The sequence below is a fragment of the Pan paniscus genome, chromosome 6, assembly GCF_029289425.2.
Source record: "Pan paniscus chromosome 6, NHGRI_mPanPan1-v2.0_pri, whole genome shotgun sequence".
Classification (NCBI taxonomy): Eukaryota; Metazoa; Chordata; class Mammalia; order Primates; family Hominidae; genus Pan; species Pan paniscus.
Window position 1 is genome coordinate 173150504 of NC_073255.2, and position 20121 is coordinate 173170624.

Sequence of the window (20121 nt, forward strand, 5' to 3'; positions counted from 1 at the left end):
TTCTATTTGTATACTTGTTTTTAATAGTATAACATTAGAAAAAGCTGAGAAGTCCAAAAACATTTATTAAATAAACCATAGTAGATTTATACAAAGGAATACTCTGTAGGCATTATGGTAGATTATATATATGCATATACACACACATACACACACAAATATGTATACTTATTTACAAGCAATGATGTTCACTGTAGTTTTAAGAAAAAATCCTTATTCTAAGACAATATGTTCAGTATGACTCTTGAAAGGAAATGAATCTATGTTAACACTGTTTGCTTTCTATTAAGGCAGTCCTTAAAGAAATTAGCAAAAAATGTAAAATGATGCCATTCTTCTCATTATTGTTTTGTTTTGGAAAATATAGATGTGTTTCATGAAATATATTATTTCTATGAATATATAATATAACATTAATTAATAGGTATATTTCAATATTATTCTGTTTTAAATTTTAATATACTCAGTATTAAAAGTTATACTAAAACCACATAATCCAAGGCTCTTTGGAGTCCTTAGTAAACTTTTAGAGTGTACGTAATCTGGAGACCAAACAGTTTTGAGAATGGTTAAGCTGGAGAGATGGTTAGAGGCTAAAACATGACTGGGTGGCTGTACGAAGCTAAGGAGTTTTGGTTTCATCTTGAAAATTATGGGGAGATACTTAAATATTTTAGATAGAGAAGTGACACATTAAATTTATTGATTGATTGATTGTGAAATATTAGTTTGCCTGTCTTTTAGAGGATAAATGAAGGGAGGCTTTGCGAGGAGGCTTAGTGATAAGGTAGCAAGTTTTTCCAGAAGTTCAAGTTAGAAGCAATGAGGGGTTCAAAGTGTAGCAAAGGACTGGTCAGAGTCAAGTTGAGAGAGATCCTGCATCTATATAGGACTTAGCAACAGACGCTATAGGGCTTCATGACCAGTATGGTAAATGCATGGGATGAATGAGAGCTATGACTCCAAGATGCCTTATAGGTATCTGGGTTGGATATTCAGGGGCTACTATACTCAGATCTCCCCAGATCTGTGTGTGTGTGTGTGGTGGGGTGGCAGGGGGTGGGGGGGCTCTCTGGCTTGTTCCGTGTTCTTTTGCCTCATTGGAAGATGCTTGACAGCTCCTGGAACCACTTTCCTCATGTGGTCAGAGGAAAGTGACCTGGAAAGTACCTGGAAGTTTACATTCCTGTATTATTCTGTTCTCATGCTGCTGATAAAGACATACCTAAGACTAGGTAATTTATTTTTTTAAAAAGAGGTTTAATGGACTCACAGTTCCACATGGCTGGGGAGGCCTCACAATCATGGCAGAAAGTGAAAGTCACGTCTTACATGGCAGCAGACAAGAAAGAATGAGAGCCAAGCAAAAGGTGAAACCCCTTATAAAACCATTAGATCTCGTGAGACTTAGTCACTACCATGAGAACTATGGGGGGAACTGCCCCCCATGATTCAGTTATCTCCCACCAGGTCCCTCCCACAACATGTGGGGATTATGGGAGCTACAATTCAAGATGAGATTTGGGTGGGAACACAGACAAACCATATCAGTTCCCCCTACCCTCCACCCTGAGGTGGTTTTTGCCAGGAATGGTATGCACAGGAATATCAAAGCCCAGGGTTCTCTTTCTGGGGTGGCACGAGTCAAGGGAGGTAATGTACATTCCAGACTTCCTCTGTGTGATAAAGCTGAGGCTAGAATTTTGCTGAGGTCACACTGTTGCTTGGCTTCTTCCTTTTCCCGTTCCTCTTTCCCTTCCTCCATCAGAGATTTCTCCTGGGGGCACTTTCTTGCTCTGTCACTGCACATGAATATTCATCTCAGGCTCTGCTGCTGTGGGACTTGACACAGGACTGGAGTCATGCTGACCTTGCATTTCACTTAGATAGATTATACCAGGTATGGAGTAGATTACAGGAGAGAGGAGAGTAAGTTCATTTTTGGACATGTCGATTGTAAGTACATTTGGATCATTTTATGGAAATATCTAGTAAGTAGTTAAATCTGAGTTAGAAATATTGATCTGGAAGCCATCAGGATTTAGGTGCTGGTTGAAGCCATGAGTTTGAATGAGGCTAAACCAGGAGAGTGTATGGAGCATCTAAAACTGAGGACTGGGTCATGTGGACATTTTGACAGTTGCAATTAACATGTTCCTCATATAAATCCTTTCCATACAAGTATCAGTTTACATTTTCATATTCAGAAACATCATATTGTTTGACCTTTACAATAACAAAGGAAGGTGGGAGGCTATGTGTAATTATTGTCGTTTTTCAGACGAGGAAATTAAGACAGAATTTATGTGAAACACTCGAAGTCACAACAGTGACAGGACTAGCACAAAATCCAGGTCATTTAATTTCTAGCACAGAGCTTTTCCTGCCCCTTACAACTGCTTTTGAAAAAATGCATTTTTTTTGGTATATACTTTTGCAATGTATAGGAAATAGTCTTTCTTGCAGCCTCAGCATTCTTATGGACTCATATTACATCTGCTCCAGCTTTTCTGGTATCCTTATCAATTTATCATGATCTGTTGCAGGACATCTTTGTTTTCCATAGCCCAGAAAATCACTTCCTTCAGGAAGCCACTGTGAACAAACTGCAGCCCTTGGTTATTTCTTACTTAATAGTGTTGTATGGATTTTATATTATATTCATTCTCACGTGTTGATATGCTACTTTTGTGTTTCTTTCTTTTCTTGTTTTGTATATTTTTGTTTTTATTCTTCCAACTATATTGTAAGACAATCTTTAAAGTATTCTCTTTTATACAAAATGAATGTTTCCATTTTTTTGGGAAATAAAGAAAATATAATTCTACATTATAACAACATTTTGTATATTTTATTTTAGTCATTATTTTTTCCACATGCTTATGCTGGCATTCCTGAAGTTTTCAATTGTTCAGCCAGATTGTTATTTGGTGCATAAATCCGTCCTGCAACTATTTTTTTTCTTCCTTAGTATATATTACAATGCACTATATACAATAGGGACGTTGTTGCTGCTTGGGAATTCATTTGGTGAGAGAGGGACTTGCAAAAGATGACTCAGATATTTCAGTCAGGTCAAAGATGTTCAGAGAGTAAATGTGCTATGAGGAGATGACTTTTTGCTAATGGGGAGATTTTGACTTTAGTAGAAGAAAATGTTTGAAAGATTTAATTGAGCCAATTGTCATCACTATGTTAGGATGACCCTATTGGGTGAGCTTGTGTTTTTACTTTCCCATCCCTACTGGGACTATTTGGACAGCTGGGTGTGTATCAGATAAAGTTAGTACACAATTTGGTTTTATCTGCCTTTTATTCAGCTGTCAAAGCATGATTATGACCCCGTTTCAGAGTATAACGTAAAATACTTTTCTGGACTTTGATTAATTTTTTTAACTAAAGACAGTCCTAACAGGTCACATGTTTCATCTTTAGCCAAGAAACTTTGCAGTCAAGGTTTCCAAGTTATTCTGTAAGTCTATCTGGCTAGTGTCGTCTCTTGGCATGATAACATCATTGCATATAACTACAGCCCACCATTAATCTGAGTGTATTAGACTTTCAAACATTCATTCCTCCAGACTATAAGCTGGATTTGCACTTTGCTGGATGACATTTAAGCAGTTTACTTGGATGTAACATATTCCCAGCACAGCATGAAAATGCATTTACTAAGGGCTTTGTGTCTGTGGTTTAGATGAAAATAGAGTAAAGCTTCCTCCCTCTTGAGATGTTTAGATAAGGTTTAATTGATTTTGAAAATACATTAGCATGACCACAATGCTTTAAAACAAATGAACTTTTTTTTTTAAAATAAAGCAGGTTGCATTGGGGGTTTGACTTAAAAGCTTTGAAATGGTGAAATAGCAAAGAGCTTTTTTTCCTTTTTTAAACTTAGAGAAAGTAAAGCATGCCCCCAAAATATTTCTAATTTATGTTTATGCTTCTAAAGTTTGAATAGAAATAAACTTACTTCTGGAGAAAAGGCTTTTTATCATGGGGGACTTGAAGTTACGAGCTTTTTCACAAGACGGTGTTGGAAACATATGTCCTTGTTGTCAGACTAATGCACCTTTATTGACTTAAAGCTTAGAAGGAAATCAACAGATTTTTGGAGACACATAGGAGATTGCAGGCCTTCCATTTATGAATACGGTGAATTGAAATGGTCTTTAGACTGTCTGCATTAGCATCGCCACTTACCAATGTGGTATTGAACATATGGCTCTGCTGAAACAAGTAATGATGCACCCCTAGACTCTTGCTGAAGCACTTGACTTCAAACTGTGTGCTAACCAACTTCTGCTTAAAACCCTACTGAGAGCAGTGCCCTGTAGGTAAAACAGTCTGTGAAACATGGTATCCACTCAGCTCTCTGGGTAATCACCTCTATCTTGAGTTGGAAAGAGCACTAGAAAGTTACATAGTTGTTTTACACTAAGTTATCTTCTGAACAATCACCTTCACAAAATTAAATTTAAATGTTATATCTTTGGTTTTGTTTGTATCTGGTAGATAATTTTGGTCAAAGACAAACTGTCCATCATTCTGTGTATACAGTGTCATTTGATAAATCTATTTTGAATTTATAACCAAGGGAGAAGTGTATGTGCCCATTTTTCTCTCTAGCTCTCCTTCTGACTTTCTGTATCTATTTCTTTTTCTCTCTTAAAATTGGTTTGATTTCTTCAAACAAATAACTTGAAATATTCAACATACTCATTTTCTTGCCTCTGAGGAAATGTAGAGCAAAATTGAATAGGCAATCACAATAATTATATCAAACCTCATTCTTAGCATTTTGCTTTCTTTTGCTCTTCTTATATCTTTGATATGTTATTTTTTCCAGAACTTTGTTATATACATGAATTTTATTTTAAGGTGCCTTAGATCCCTTTTGAGAAGCAGAAAGTAATAAGCAAACTGTTAAAGGAAGGCTAGAAAGAGATGATCAGAGGCCAGAGGATAATGAGTCTATAAACTATAGAAACTTAAAAGGAAAATGGTATTTTTGATTGTCATTTTACTGCCAAGGTGACTGCTTGTGTTTCCAGCCAACAAATGGTCATATATTCTCTAGCAATACTTAACAAGTCTTGGGCACACCATATAATATGCTTTCCTGTAGACACTATTGATTGAGAGAAATAGTGGACGTGAATAATTATATGTGGATTTAAAAAGTCCATGTATAGAATTCCATTATAAAAGATTGTGAAAGAAATATATAGAACTAAATATTTGGGCCAAAACAAAAACACAGTGAATTACCATATTATTTGCTTCTCTGGTAAATTTCCAGTAATGGCTTTTATATGAACCAACATTTGCTCAAAGGATATAGAAACTTGAAATCCTTGGTCATCTGAAAAATATCAGAAATGAAGCTAAAGTAAATTTAATGAAACTAGAGGAAGACATTATTATTTACTTAAAATATATTTACATACAACCTTTTAAAATTACATTTATTTCTCATATAGGGTCCTACATATACACTTGAAATAATGCAGATACTAAGATATGATAAATTTCAAAATGAGAAACACAGAGTTCTCAGGCTCGAATTGGCTGAAATTGGCTGAAATGTTATTTTCTTGAATTGGCTGAAATTGGCTTGAGATGGCCTTTACTCTCCCATTCCTGTCTTTAACCTTATACAGACATTGTTTTCAACAAGCACAGCTGATAGCAAGTGATCATGAAGCAATCTTTTCCCCTCTTTCTCTTTCCATTGAAATTACTCTTTAGAGTTATTTCCCTTCCTGGATGAAAAGTGTGGCAGTTTGTGGTCACTTTCTTGGAATAGAGTTTTTCTGTCATTGTAACTCGTAAGACATGGACTCAGTATTTCAAGGTCTAATCTCATATAATATTCAAAATTTCAATTTTGCTTTAATGTTAAAATTTCTCTTTTTTCTCTTCTCCCTTATCTTGATGGCTGGTTTCTACTTCTCAAAGATCAGAATAGTGGGAGAGAGAAGAGGGAAGGGGCAGGAAAGTTCCCTCTGGTGTGGTTGTGATGTAGCTCCTATGCTTTCTAGACTTGCAGGTGATGAAAGCTCACTTTTTTTTTTCTGGTGGGAAGCTTTTACACGGGTTCTTCAGAGACTCCCATCACTGGGGATCCCTCAGTTGAAACTCTCTGGAGATGACAAATGCATCTCTATTTCTGTTAGTTGCTTGATTCTTTCTTAACCCCTTTTCATTAAACAATACCTGATTCATTCTCTATCTTTTTTCTCTTCTTTTCTGCAGGATGTACTCACATCCCAACAAATTGAAAATGCTGACCAATCCCAGCACAGTCAACTCGAATTTGCTCTTTCATCAAAGTGACCAGCACCTCATTTCTTCCTCTTTAGAATTTATAGGTAAGAGTCAGCAGTCCACTAGGACTCTGTAAATACAGGGTACACAGAAGAAGCTCTTGTTGGGGGCCACGTTGTCTAGTGAGAGAGGACACGCTACATTATCTTAAAGCTTTAAGGTAAAACATTCCATTTGTCTTTTTATTGGGTGAACCGGAAGAACTACTGGAACGGTTGTAGTTACTGAGTCTTCTGGAATCATAGTGTAAGTTAGTGAAGGTTTATACAACTGTGATTGCAGAACAAGAACATAAATGGTGTCAGACTATGCAATATAACATAAATGTTCAGATGAAAAAAATCAAGTCGTAGAGAGAGGGAAGACAGGTGATGAAATAGATAGGAACTCTAAACCATGTGCTGTATAAAGCTAGAAATCCAGAGAAAATCTCTAGTTGTTCAATCAAAAAATAAATATTAAAATATGTGATTTAAAGTTACAAAGGTAACAGAGATATATATTGTAATAGTGATTTAACTCTAGTAGAAGGAATAGAAGAAGGATTTTTAGTGTTGTGCAGTTGAATCCTGTCTTGTTTAGTTGAAGCAGATAATGTTTGAAATGGATAAATTTTAAAATATATTTGCATAAACATATTATTTAGAGTCTTGAACGGAGAATAGGAGTGAGAAAGGTGAATTGAGAGAGGATTGCATTTCATTAGGGTTCTCCTGTTTTCCTTGTTCTCATCTTTCTTTTTTTTAATAATGTGTGTACAAATTCCTCTAATCAAATTTAAAATATTTATTTTTAAAATATATTTTTAAAATTATATATAATATATAGATGAGAATATAAATGGAATTATGTGGAAAAATATATAGACAAAAATATATCATTATTCAGTATGAAAAAGGTAAGGAGGTAAATTATTGCTGCAAGGTATTAAAATAGTATAAAGTTATATTATTCAATATGATACAAACATAAGCATCTTCAGAAAGCTCAAAGAAACAGAAAAATACTGAAAGGGTGTTTTAGTACATATATAAACTAAATATGTGAAAACGATTTACTAAAAAATCTTTGGGGAAGAGAAAGGTTATTTAACAAGTGGGTTTAGGTCATTTTTAAATAAACATGTTGCCTATAACTGTATCCCATATTAAAACAAATTCCAGATAATTATGCACTTATAAATATTAAGCCATGAAATGCCTAAAAGGAAGCTCTGAGTGTTTGTTTATCTGAGTTATACGTTAGGTAAGACCTCCTATACTTCAATCAAATGGAAGAATTTGCTAAAGAAAGGACAGAGATTCAACAAATTTCAAGGGTTTAAACTGTATGCGTTAAACTAAAAGACGGTAAAGAAAAATAATTATAACAAACATTAAAATGCTTAATATTAATTTATAAAGAAGTAATTAAATGAATTTTTATTTTGTCACATTCAGTGCCAGAGTTCCAGCACCAAACATGACAGACATGGTCTTAAAAATCAATGAGAAAAACCCTGAGACTCCAATAGATAAATGAGCAAAGATCATGCATGCTTACTTCACCAAAGAGATAATGCAAATAAGTCATAACCATTGGGAAAATATTTGGCTTATTACATGACCAAAGCTTACAAACAAAAATAAGATTTTAATTATATTAATTAAATATAAAAAGCTGTTTTAAAAGGGAATACCCAGTGTTGGCAAGTGTCATGAAGTGGGTGCTCCAGAGACAGCGGAAAAGTGCAATTTTTTTTTTTTTTCTTTTGAGACGGAGTCTTGCTCTGTTGCCCAGGCTGGAGTGCACTGGCGCAATCTCGACTCACTGCAACCTCCACCTCCTGGGTTCATGCCATTCTCCTGCCTCAGCCTCCCGAGTAGCTGGGACTACAGGTGCCCACCACCACACCCAGCTAAATTTTTACATTTTAAGTACAGATGGGGTTTCACCATATTAGCCAGGATGGTCTTGATCTCCTGACCTCGTGATCTGCCCGCCTCGGCCCCCCAAAGTGCTGGGACTACACGTTTGAGCCACCACGACTGGTCAAAAGTGCAGTGTTTTAACCTTTTGAGAAAGTAATTCAGGAAGATGAGTAAAGAGTTTTAAAGATGCTCGTATATGTAGGGCCAGAAATTCGATTTCTAGTGTTTTTGTAAGGTAATTCAGACTAGTGAAAAAAATTGAGACTTTCTAAGTACTCAGCCATAAGGAACTGCCTAGGTAAAGTAAGAAATTGTATATTTGATATAATTGCGGACATTCAATATGATATTCACATGGAGTTGTGAAATATATGGAAATGTTTATGATAAAATGTTAAAGAAGAACACAAAATGATATCAAGTATGGAAAGCAATATGTAGAAAATGCAAGAAATTATGCAAACATTTTAACAATTTCTCTAGGAGTTGGAGTATGATTTTTAAGTAGTTTGAATATTTTTTCTACCTCGTACTTTCTCCAAAATGAATTTGTGCTATTTTCATATTGAGAACAAAACACAGATAGATACTAAACAGCTAGTTTAAATTCTCAGTTTGTTAGTTGTGGGAACTTGGGCAAGTGACCCCTTTTATGAGGGGGAACATTACAGCTCACCCAGTTTTGTTGGAACTCCACCTAAGTTACAAAAATGATTTTTGTTTTGCCGACTTCTGGTTACACAGTCCAGTACATCCCTCATTTACTTGTCTTCATTTCAGCCACTGAATTACATTAATAGCCCTTAAAAATATTTCTCCCATTTAGGGAAAAATTATGCCCAAGACAAGGGAGCAAGTTGATGTTGTCCATCTGGGTTTGTGCCCATTATCTCCAGACCTGGAGTTATTAGCTGAGTTTATAATGTGAACACTTATTTTCTTGTAGCCTTTAACCTCTCATTGGTCCATATTTCTCACTTTTTAAAAGAGTGTGGCCTTTTGACTTCCACTGTGCACCAATAAACTTAAATTCGACAGAAATGGGACAATCCCCTTTGTAAGAACCCCCCAGTATTTCTGTACTTGAAAAATAAATTAATTGTTTTCTCCCCTTGATTCCTTCTTTGGATGGCCTTTGACTTGCCTCTCTCGAAGCAGCCAATGTTTACACAAGGCAAGCTCTGTATCAACAGTCATTCTTTGATTCACCCCTTCATAAACCTGGGGCCAAGAGGAAAAAAAAGTACAGGAATAATAAGAAAAAATAGAGGAATAAGTCAGCTTGGGACTGGATAGCCTGCTAGCAAAAATGACATTGGCTTTTGAGTTTGAAGAGGTTTGTTCTTGAGAAAATGTATTTCAATCAGCTCTGTAGTACTCAGGTACCCAATAAGCTATTGATTCTTTCCCGTTGGGAACATAATGTAATAATATGCTAGTCCATTAAGTCAGAGCTTCATCTTTGCACAATTCGTATTTTAAACTTTAAAGAGGCTCACAACTGAGCTTTCACAAACAGTAGCTGTTTACTTTCTTTCCACTAAAATAATCATTGCAAATACCCCTCTGAGAATGTATATTTTCAGATGCCAGGTAATCAAAGCTTAGTTGTACTCAGACGCTTTTTTAGAAACAAATGGAAAATAATTGCTTTAAAGTGCCCACTTGTGAGGATTTCTGCTCATCAGTATAATTGCCAGCATCCACTGTCTTTCTACCACAATAAATTCACAATGATTCATTAGCTTCTATTAGGCGGGATGAAATAGATCATCTTGTTAACATTAACTTTGATTTTTAAATGGCTTTACTTGATTTCATATTGGGATTACAGTTTGCACATAAACTGAAATAATAAATACCCCCTGCCCCACTTTAAAGGTAGTAGAAGAGAATAAAATTAGAACTCAGCCAGCCTTGCAGGATTTAGATATGAGCTTTCAGTGTGGATATTTACTCTAGGAGTGTTTTTATATCTTCTCTTTTGTCAAAGGAATTTAATTTCTTGACCATAAGCCTTTGCACACAGAACCCAGCAGTTGGCAAATAATCCGTAGGATGTGGTACCAAGTACCTTTGTCCAGCCATTTCTTTGGCATCAAATGAATAGGATGATTACTGCAAAAACTGCTGGGTGAGAATGCTTGTCAAAAACTTTGTAATCTTATATTTAACATATTCCCTAGATTGATGAGATCATAATTAATGTACCTCAAGACTACTTTGTATATGTGGATATTGGTCAAAGGTTAACACACCTTTGTTGATTTCAGTTTTTAAACATCCTGGGAAATATATCCTGTCTTTATCTTTGCCATAAAAATGGCTGTAGTAATTGACTACTTGCATCAACTACCTTGATGGGATCCTGTCAACTCACTGAGGGGTCAGCCTTAACTTTCTAAGGTCAATAGAAGTGGGCATCTCAGTCTCCCCCAAGTTGGTGAGCGTCCTGAGTGTGTGGATCACCAACAGTCCACCTAGTGACAGCCTCTGGGCAGTACTGCCCACATTCCTACTCTGTCTCAGCCTCCTCCACCAACCTGGGATCCCGTCCTCCAGTTTCTAGGTCTAGCATAGTTGAAAAAAAAAAATTAAATTAAAAACAATGACTGTCCATAGGATATTTTAAAAGTTCCAATTGAAAGTGCAGATAGAACTTTTAATGATTGCTTCAAACACAAATAAACTGAGTACTCATTTAACTATTTTAGACTGTTTCAATATAACAAAATGAAACAGAGAGGACTTCAAGGCAAAAATGATTCAGAGAGGCTACATGGAGAGGACTTCAAGGAGATGACTGGGGGTCAGAGAAGGGCCTGATTGTCAACCATGCAACCATGCATGGTGAGCCAAGCAGGCACCAAGCAGGCACCACGCAAGCATGTCTGGCCGGGGCCTAAAACAATAAAATGACATGAATGCTGGCCTTAGCAAGTTAACAAGTGGCCAGAGTGCAGGAGAGCAAAACAGACAAATCACAGTTTCTTCGCTTGCCCAGTGAGTAGGGGCTCACTTCACAGCAAACCCAACACACCCTATGCTGCTTCTAACCGTTTGTTCAGCAGGCTATAGAGGTGGCCTATATCCAGCACAGCACCAATGATTTGTACAACTACACTGAAGGGAAGCAAGAAGCATTTCTTTTAAAAAAAAAAAAATCAGTGGGTATTTCTCATTTGGTGCTTGGGAAGCAGTAACCTAGTTTCTGGGCTGGCTGAAGAAAAATAACAAAGTGCTTGATTTTTCAGTGCTGGGTCATTTCTAGAAGAAATTACTAGATGAAAGGATAGCCATCAAAGTCTTTTAGAGATAAACCAGGACAACTTTCAGTTGTTTGGATGAATAACCTTAATTCCTATTAATATAAGCTGTGTTTGTCCTGTAGTGGAAGATCTACATGTATTGTGATGCAAATTTAATTTGGTTGAAAGCTTGCAATGCCACTAAAATTCTGAGAACTGCAAGTTTAAGACGTTTAAAGCTAGAGCTGAATAAACATGGGTATACTGTGCATTCTGGTATGTATAATAATTTGTTCTAATAAACGTTTTGTTGATGTAGGTGAGGGATGGGGGACAATATTTGATCATAGGCTATTTTAGTCTTTCTATCCTTAAAACATCAAAACATAAGATTTGTAAGAAAGAATAGCTACCATGGAGTATTGGGGCAGCAGTGTGTGTCTTTGATCCAAGACAAATATGGGTCAAAATTGGAGGAAGCACACAAAGTTTACACATCTGACATTTATTAGAGGTTTTATAAATGTTTGCTGTCTGATAGGTTGACTGGTTGAAGGAATACATGAAGTAGACTGTTTTATGTACTACCCAACTTCTCCCATGTCTCCTTCTGTGCCTAGTGTTGCATTTGCTCTTTGCCTCACCTCCACATAGCAGTACCTCATGTGGATGCCTGATCTCCTGGGGGTGGGGAGGCTGAGAGATTGCGATCTAGACTTGTTCTGACCATGCACTCACACTGTGAAACTTCGTTTCCCTTGTACACTTTATCAACCTCTGGAAAGGTATATTATGAGACTACTTCCAAGCTCTAAATTATCCACAGGTAGCTTGAGACTTAACCAAATGAGTATCTTCTTCAAATTTTAGATGACAAATTTAGGGGTGGAAGCTTCCTGAAAAAATCTCCCAAACAACTCAAGACAGCTGCCAAGAAGCCAGGATAGAAAAACTCTGGGTTTCAATTCTCAGTTGAGGTGAGAATCCAGAAGAGTGAGCCTTCTCAATTCAGGAAACAGATTTCCAACTCAGATAGTTCAATGACCACATACTATATTTGATGGATTCCAAGGTGCAAATTTTAACATCTCTGTGTTAGGCTATATTTTACAATAAATACCATCGAGCAATTGCTGACGGCTAGACCAGTGTGGTACAGTTGACATTGCCTGAGTTGTGAAAACAGCAAAAGCATCATCATAAAAAGTTGCAGAATGACTGACAGCTGCTCAGAAGAAAATCCTGGAGAAAACAGTGGGACACTCTTTTAGCTCCTAGGAACCAAATGATTGCAGAGAAAGGGGGTTATTCTAGCTCTTGATGATTGCTCAAGGCTTAGCCCCAAAGGATTTTAGTTCTTTTTGTAGTTTTTAAAGGAATACTGTATCAACAATATAGACATTAATGATACTGAGTTTGAAAGTAATCACAAAAGTGTCGAACTATGATCACGAAGTTTTAGGAATATATATTAACCTGAGGTGCCCAACCCATGGGCCATCGACTGGTACTGATCCCTGGCCTGTTAGGAACCAGGCTGCACAGCAGGAGGTGAACGGCGGGCCAGTGAGCGAAGCTTCATCTGTATTTACAGCTGCTCTCCATTGCTCATATTATCACCTAAGCTCTGCCCCCTGTTAGATCAGTGACAACATTAAATTCCCATAGGAATGCAAACCCTATTGTGAGGTGTGCATGTGAGGGATCTAGGTTGTGTGCTCCTGTGAGAATCAATTGCCTGATGATCTGTGACTGTCTCCCATCACCCCCAGGTGGGGTAGTTTATTAACAGTTGTGGGAAAACAAGCTCAGGGCTCCCACTGATTCTACATTATGGCGAGTTGTATAATTATTTCATTCTATGTTACAAAGTAACAATAATAGAAATAAAGTGCGCAGTAAAGGTAATGCCCTTGAATCATCCCAAAAATATCATCGCCAACTTCCCAGGGTCTGGAAAAATTGTCTTCCATGAAACTGGTCCCTGATGCCAAAAAGGTTGGTGACTACTGCATTAACCAATATATTTCATCTATGGTTTTGTTTCATGTGTGTACAATGATAATAAATTATAAAAATAAGTGTCTAAATACATATAAGAGAGCTTTCCAATTTGCGCAGAATTCTAAGTGGTGAGACTATACTGTATCATAGTTTAATAAAGCAATGTTTTTCCTTCTGGTTAGTACATAAAATAATGGGGCTGCTTCTCAAGTGAGAAGTGAATAATAATAATAATAATAATGGGCCTCCTAGGATCTATGGTGTCACATCTAAGCACATCTGATATATTTTCAAAAAGTTCCGAGAGAAATGCTCTTTATTTCAGGGTTTACAAATTACTCAAAGTAGAAAAATGAAGGATGTCAACATGCCAAATCTAGGATTAATTAACTGGTAATTTTAGAAAATCACATTAAAACAGAGGAATGCAATATTAGTAGCTGTGGGAAGAAGGGCCGATGAGTGTGCTGGTAAATGTGTTGTATGGGAATTTTGGTTAACAGGCACGCATTCTGCACGCAGCATCTGCACTGGGTTGTTACATTTTCCCTGAAACTAATTTGAGATTTCCTCAGGTTGTGACAACTTGATGAGGAAAATAGGCCATTCCTCTGGTTGTTAGCTAACCTCACCGTCTCTCTCTCTCTCTTTTTTTTTTTAAAGGAAGAACAGAGTTATTTATAGATCCTATTAATTTAGCTTAAATGATTCTAGTTACTGGATATGCATAATCAGCTTTTTCCTCTTTTCTACTTCGAGTTGCCTGGAAATGCATTGGATGAAAGATTAGAAAAATGTATCATTTAAGGGCATCCATAACTGCCTCTAATGTCATAATACAAGTTCAGTTATCAGGCCATGTGTAAAATAGGCAGATTCAGTCCTCTGTGGTAGGAGGTCAGATTGTTTGCTTGTGCTTACAAACACGTGGGCAGAGAGAGGCTCTTAACTTGAGAAGTGCCCCTTAGTGTCACGTTGAATGGAATTGGAGTACACTCTTCTGTATTTTCAAGCACACATAGCTAATTCACAGTGGGAAATTTTCAAAAAGGTTTGAGGAAGATTTCCTACTGGGAGATTAGCAAAGGGATTATTTGGTGGGGACCATGGGAGAATTTTGTTTTTCCCTGGGTAACCATCAGTCTTCTGGTTAATGAAAGTGTCCATTATTCAGTTTAATGGTCCCAACCTGTGTTATTATAATAGCAGTGGGAGTCTGTTGCCTGTGTGGTCCTAGGGAGATGACAGACAGCGAGAGAATTTGGGAAGCTGTGTGGAATAATGGCCAAATTTTTTTTCTGATGGTGGGATCAATTTGAGCTACCATGCCATCAACCTGGTCAAGCCACTGGAAGGCGGTAATAGAAATTACTTTTTTTTTTGGAAGTGATCTCAAATTTTGAAAAAAGTTGCCCCAATAGCACAAAAAAGTTTCCATTACATTTGAGGAAATGTTATTATTTTGCCATATTTATTGATTTCCCAATTATAGATATATGTAATATTATAGACAGAAAAAAAACCCATAAAGCTGGAGATGGAAAAGTTATGAAATTGGTGCAAAAGTAATTGCAGTTTTCGCAATTTAAAAGTAATGGCAAAGACCACAGTTACTTTTGCACCTACCTTATAACTTTTCCCTCTCCGGCTGTAAAATTATTTTTTCTGTTTATAATATAATCTGTGTCTATCTGTAAGTTGTTTTTTTCTTCTGAAACATTTGAGGTCTTTGACTTTGAGCCCAAGACTGATACCACCACTTCTAGTTTAAAGGCAAGATTGTCATCAGCCCAGACCTGGCTCCAGGCTTTACCCTTTCTTTCTTGTACAGTTGAGTCTCCTGTGGGCTCAGTTCTGCTCTCCGTTCCCATTGCCTGGCCTCACCTGAATTCAGTCTGCTCCAGCACCCTGTGCTTCAGCTTAATAACCGAGTTATTTCTGGTTATGCTCCCTCCCTAATATAACACTCAAAATTGGTCCCGTTCTTCAATCCTTGCCCATCCCTCTGGTCACCATCCCTGGGCATACACAGTTAGCTACTTCTTCCTCCTCCTGATCCAGGGTCCTGAACTACTTTTGCCAGACCCTCTCCTGTTTCTAAATCATAGGCTGTCAACAGATTTCTCCAGTCTGGATATTCTAGCTTCCTGTTCTTCAGACTGAGCCTCAGCCCTCAGATGGCCTGTTGCAGGGCTTTCATGCTAAAACACTTGACCGCAAGCATGCGTTTAATCATTCTTTCATTTCATCCATGTGTTGAATGGCCACATCATTTTAACTTCTCTCTTCCTGTGTGCTGGGATTTTCACCAAATATTTCTATACCATTTGCAAACTCTGTTTGATTGACCTTCCTGGGGTATCTGCTGTCAACCCCAACATATAGGCCCATTTCTGATTCCCCTGCTCATCTTAGTGGGTGGGTCCACATGATGGCCGTGACTCTTTCCACCTTCTCTGTTTCAAAAGTGTGAAAACAGTTATTTCCAATCAAATAATTCTTTCTTCTGTACTTGGCAGACACACGTTACAGCTGGTTTGACCTCTGGCCTGGATCTTAGTTCCGCTACTTTCTAGTTGTGGAAACTATTGCCTTGCATCTGATTCTTAACCCTTCTAAACTTCATTTTCCTCGTTTGTAAAATGGAGATAATAACAGCTACCTTATGTTTTCTTGTGCATGCATTAAAAGAGATTAAAGCATTTAGCAAAATGTCTTGCAAGTAGTAAATGCTTAATTCATGGTAGCTAATTTGTATTATTTCAGTTCAGCTGAAGTGATGCCTAACTACAATGACAAAGAACAATGATATGTGACAAATATAATAATAGAAATAGGTAAAGTCTGCTTTGGGAACGTAAGTTCCAGGTAAAGACATGCATAATTCTCTCGTGAGATATGGAGGAGGAAGGCTAAGCTTTAGAGGAGAGATAACAGCTGAGCTGGGCTTTGAAGGATACATAGGAGTTTGTCAGAAAAACAAGGGTAGAAAGAAATCACATGAGCAGAGAAACCCATTCAGTTAGGCCAGAATTTCCCAAGTTTGGTGCTATTGACATTTTGGATTTGGTAATGGCTGTTGTAGGCACCTGTTCACTGTGGAATGTTTAGCAACATCTCCAGCCTCTACTTACTCTACCCAGTAGCATCCTCTCCCCATCACAGTGGTGACATTGCCAAATGTCCCCTAAACCCTTATCCTTTATTCTCACTTGAGAATTCTGAGTTGGGCCAATAGGAGATTGGAAAACTTTAGGAAAGCTTCTCCATTTTTACTGCTGGTCTTGTCAGCTTCCACTTTCCAGAAAATAGGACCTCAGTTGGGTTTCCAAGCTCTGTTAAGTGACTGTATTTCTCATGAGCTATCCAAATGGTCATGTACTCATCCTGCTGGCATATATTTGAGCCAATGATTACTGAGTATCTAGTGTGTTTCAGATGCTATGTTAAGCACCAATTACACAGAATCCTCCCTCAGTCATGGTTTGTGGTTGGGGCACAGATCCAGAAATGTACTCACTTTTAAAATTCTTATATACCCCAGTCATTCTTACAGAATTTTGTTTCAATTTGTGTGTAATTTATCACCATAAATCATTCTTTAACTTGTTATTGCTAATCATTAACTCATTATAAGATTATAATTGTGGGTATAATTATCAAACATAAAATATTAATTGCACATACCTCCATGGATTTAATAATGACTAACTTTATGCCTCCTCACACTGGCTGCTGTAGGCTCTGTGACTTCATCTTCAGACTCTTCAGGACCCTTCTGATCGGTGAGTCTAGGAGTGCATAAACTGCAGTCCCAACAGCATGCATCAAATCTCTTTTTTTTTTTTTTTTTTTTTGAGATGGAGTCTCCTCTGTCACCCAGGCTGGAGTGCAGTGGCAGGATCTTGGCTTACTACAATCTCCAACTCCCGGGTTCAAGTGATTCTCCTGCCTCAGCTTCCTGAGTAACTGGGACTACACGCACTTGCGACCAAGTCCAGCTGATTCTTTTGTGTTTTTAGTAGAGACAGGATTTCACCATGTTGGTCAGGCTGGTCTTGAACTCCTGACCTCAAGTGATCCACCCGCTTAGGCTTCCCAAAGTGTTGGGATTATAAGCATAAGTCACTGCACCAGGCCTCATGCATCAAATTTTGATTAACCTGCATCCCTTCTATTTCTTTTGCTTAACTCCCACATCTTAATTGCACTCTATGGATTTATCTATTTTCTTTAGTTAATACCTGGCTCTTACTATTTATAATTCCCCCCTTCAATTCCTCCTCCGTAGGATTATTGTTATTTGTAGCAACAACAACAGCAAAATATAAAAGTGCACATGCTTAGACATTGGGGTGGCATGAGTCATGACAAGGTGACGTCTGAAACATGGGCCTGGGTACAATTTGTAGAAGTGCATTCAACCATAATTATTGTAAATGGCTTGGGGACAATTCCATTCTCTAATATCCATTGAGAATTACTGAATTGCCACCCACTCTGAACATTAGCTACTTTACGGAAGGGAACACTTAATCTTCTACAATTGCAAAGCAGAGAAGCCTAGATCAATAAGGTTGTATGCATGTGTGTGTGCGAGTAAGTATATTTTGATCAGTTGTGATCTGTTTGATTTCTGTAGAGGGACAAGTATGTAAATGTTTATCTCACATCAGGTTAGTGATGGGACCTGTGGTTCTGAGGATAATGATGTCATATGAGAGGACATCCCAGATGCAGTCACTTTAGGGAACCTCTGTTGCCTATGAAGCCATACTTTCTGAATTCACAAAACTCGTGCTTGTGTAAAATAATAGCTACTACATTACCATGTCTTGCTTTCAGTTCTTTTCTGCAATTTAGTAATTTGCTGCATGTCTAGTTGGCAAAATTTAATTTGTTTATGATGATTCCTTTTACTTTCTTTGCAGTTGAGTTTTGCCATTTTTCCATCTTGGAAATTGATATGAAACATAAAAATGTTTAGAGTTGTCTGACAACTCCCTAGGAAACTTTTAACAACCATTAATTTAGAAACAATTTTGCTTCTGTAATTCATTTCTCAATTGGTTGTGATGGAAGTAATTGTCATATCCAGAGGGAGAATCTTGACTTCAGGCAATACATAAATATCTACACTCTTCAGAAACAGCATTGTTTTAGTGGTAAATGCCCTCAGTTATAAAGAAAAATGGAATTAAATCAGGGAAGCATAATACCATGGCAGAACCCTTTCTCAATAACAATCAAAATTACCAGCCCTGTGCATCATACACTTCAGTAAGAGAGAAAGACTGATTTTATTCTTGAAATCTTTATTTCTCAAATGTTTGATTAGTTGAGTCCATACCTATGTATAATCCACACATTCATTATACATGCAACAAAAGTATTTTTATTACCAAACATCTGGTATTTCAGTGTCAAAAAATAAGTTACCTAATTTCTCTGAATTTTACTTTGTTATTTTCAGAATAAGGATAAATTTACCCCCCTTGTAGAATTGTTGAGAGGTCTAGAAAATAACACACAAATCAGAACATGCTTTAAGGCTGCTAAATAAATGAGAACTGTTTCTGCCTATTTGTAGCTATTGTTGGAATATATTTATCATTGCAAATCATCAGAAGAATAGTTCTGTCTCTTCTGTTTTTGAATAGCTTTGAAACCTGTTGGATTACAAAAGGTAGCTTTATGGTTAATGATAATACAGCATCTTTTTTCACCTTGTAATATATCATAAAATATATCCATACATGCTCACAATGATACTAAAATCTGACTGTGTTACACAAATTTAACTAAATTAAAATGTTTTATCTATGTAATGCTCAAGTAATAAAATGATATATTGGCGTATTCAAGTAATTAGTAAATTATTTCAAAAGTGTGAACCTCTTCTGGTCTATGCACCTGGCTTCCAGTTGTTTGTACTGCTGTTACTTTTCTATTTAGAAAAAATTCACCAAGCGTATATACAACATCTACAATGAACAAAGCAATGTGAGAGCTGAACAGATGAATGTCATATATTTGCATATGTGATATAGAAATTAATTGCAATTCAATTTCTCTTTAAAAAGTGAGTCTTCTCCAAATTACTTTGTAGGAAAAATTCATTTAAAAGCCTGGAATTTAGCTGAGCACGTGACCCACATCTGGAAACTGTATATTTTCCAGCCTTCTTTGCTGAGAGCTTTCCTGAATTCAGGCCAATGGCATGTGAAAACTGATATGTGCAACTTCTTAAATATGAACTGCTTCCTCTGGAATTCCTTGTTCAGTTTCTTAAGCACAAGTCAGAGACCCTGGCTTTTGAGCTAGAAGCAGAAATAGGATGAGTCTATAGTGCTTAAATTTAGAAAAAGAGGGTGAGAGTGTTCTGTGTTTGGGGATATACATAGAAAGTTGGGTGGCTGGAAAGTATCCCCCATGGCAGATACTTCCAGGAATGACTATATGGAGACTTCCCAGCTTCCCCTGCAGCTATACGTGGTTGTGTTTCAAAGTGTAGCCCAACGATGTCCAAGGTGATGAGTTTAACTTCGGGATCATCTCCCTTGTGATGATTTTCCTCTTCCCTTCCCAGTGGCCCTGGAATACGGTCATGGTCCTGAATAGTTTTTACC

The 20121-nt window shown here is 37.1% G+C and overlaps 1 long non-coding RNA gene across 1 annotated transcript in view; it reads left to right on the top strand.

The window, feature by feature from the left end:
• Positions 1-20121, top strand: part of LOC134730826 (uncharacterized) — a 344272-nt gene that overhangs the window by 233244 nt on the left and 90907 nt on the right. Inside the window, exon 3 of the long non-coding RNA XR_010112806.1 lies at positions 6259-6374. This is a non-coding gene — a long non-coding RNA (uncharacterized LOC134730826). The remainder of the gene's footprint in view (positions 1-6258; positions 6375-20121) is intronic.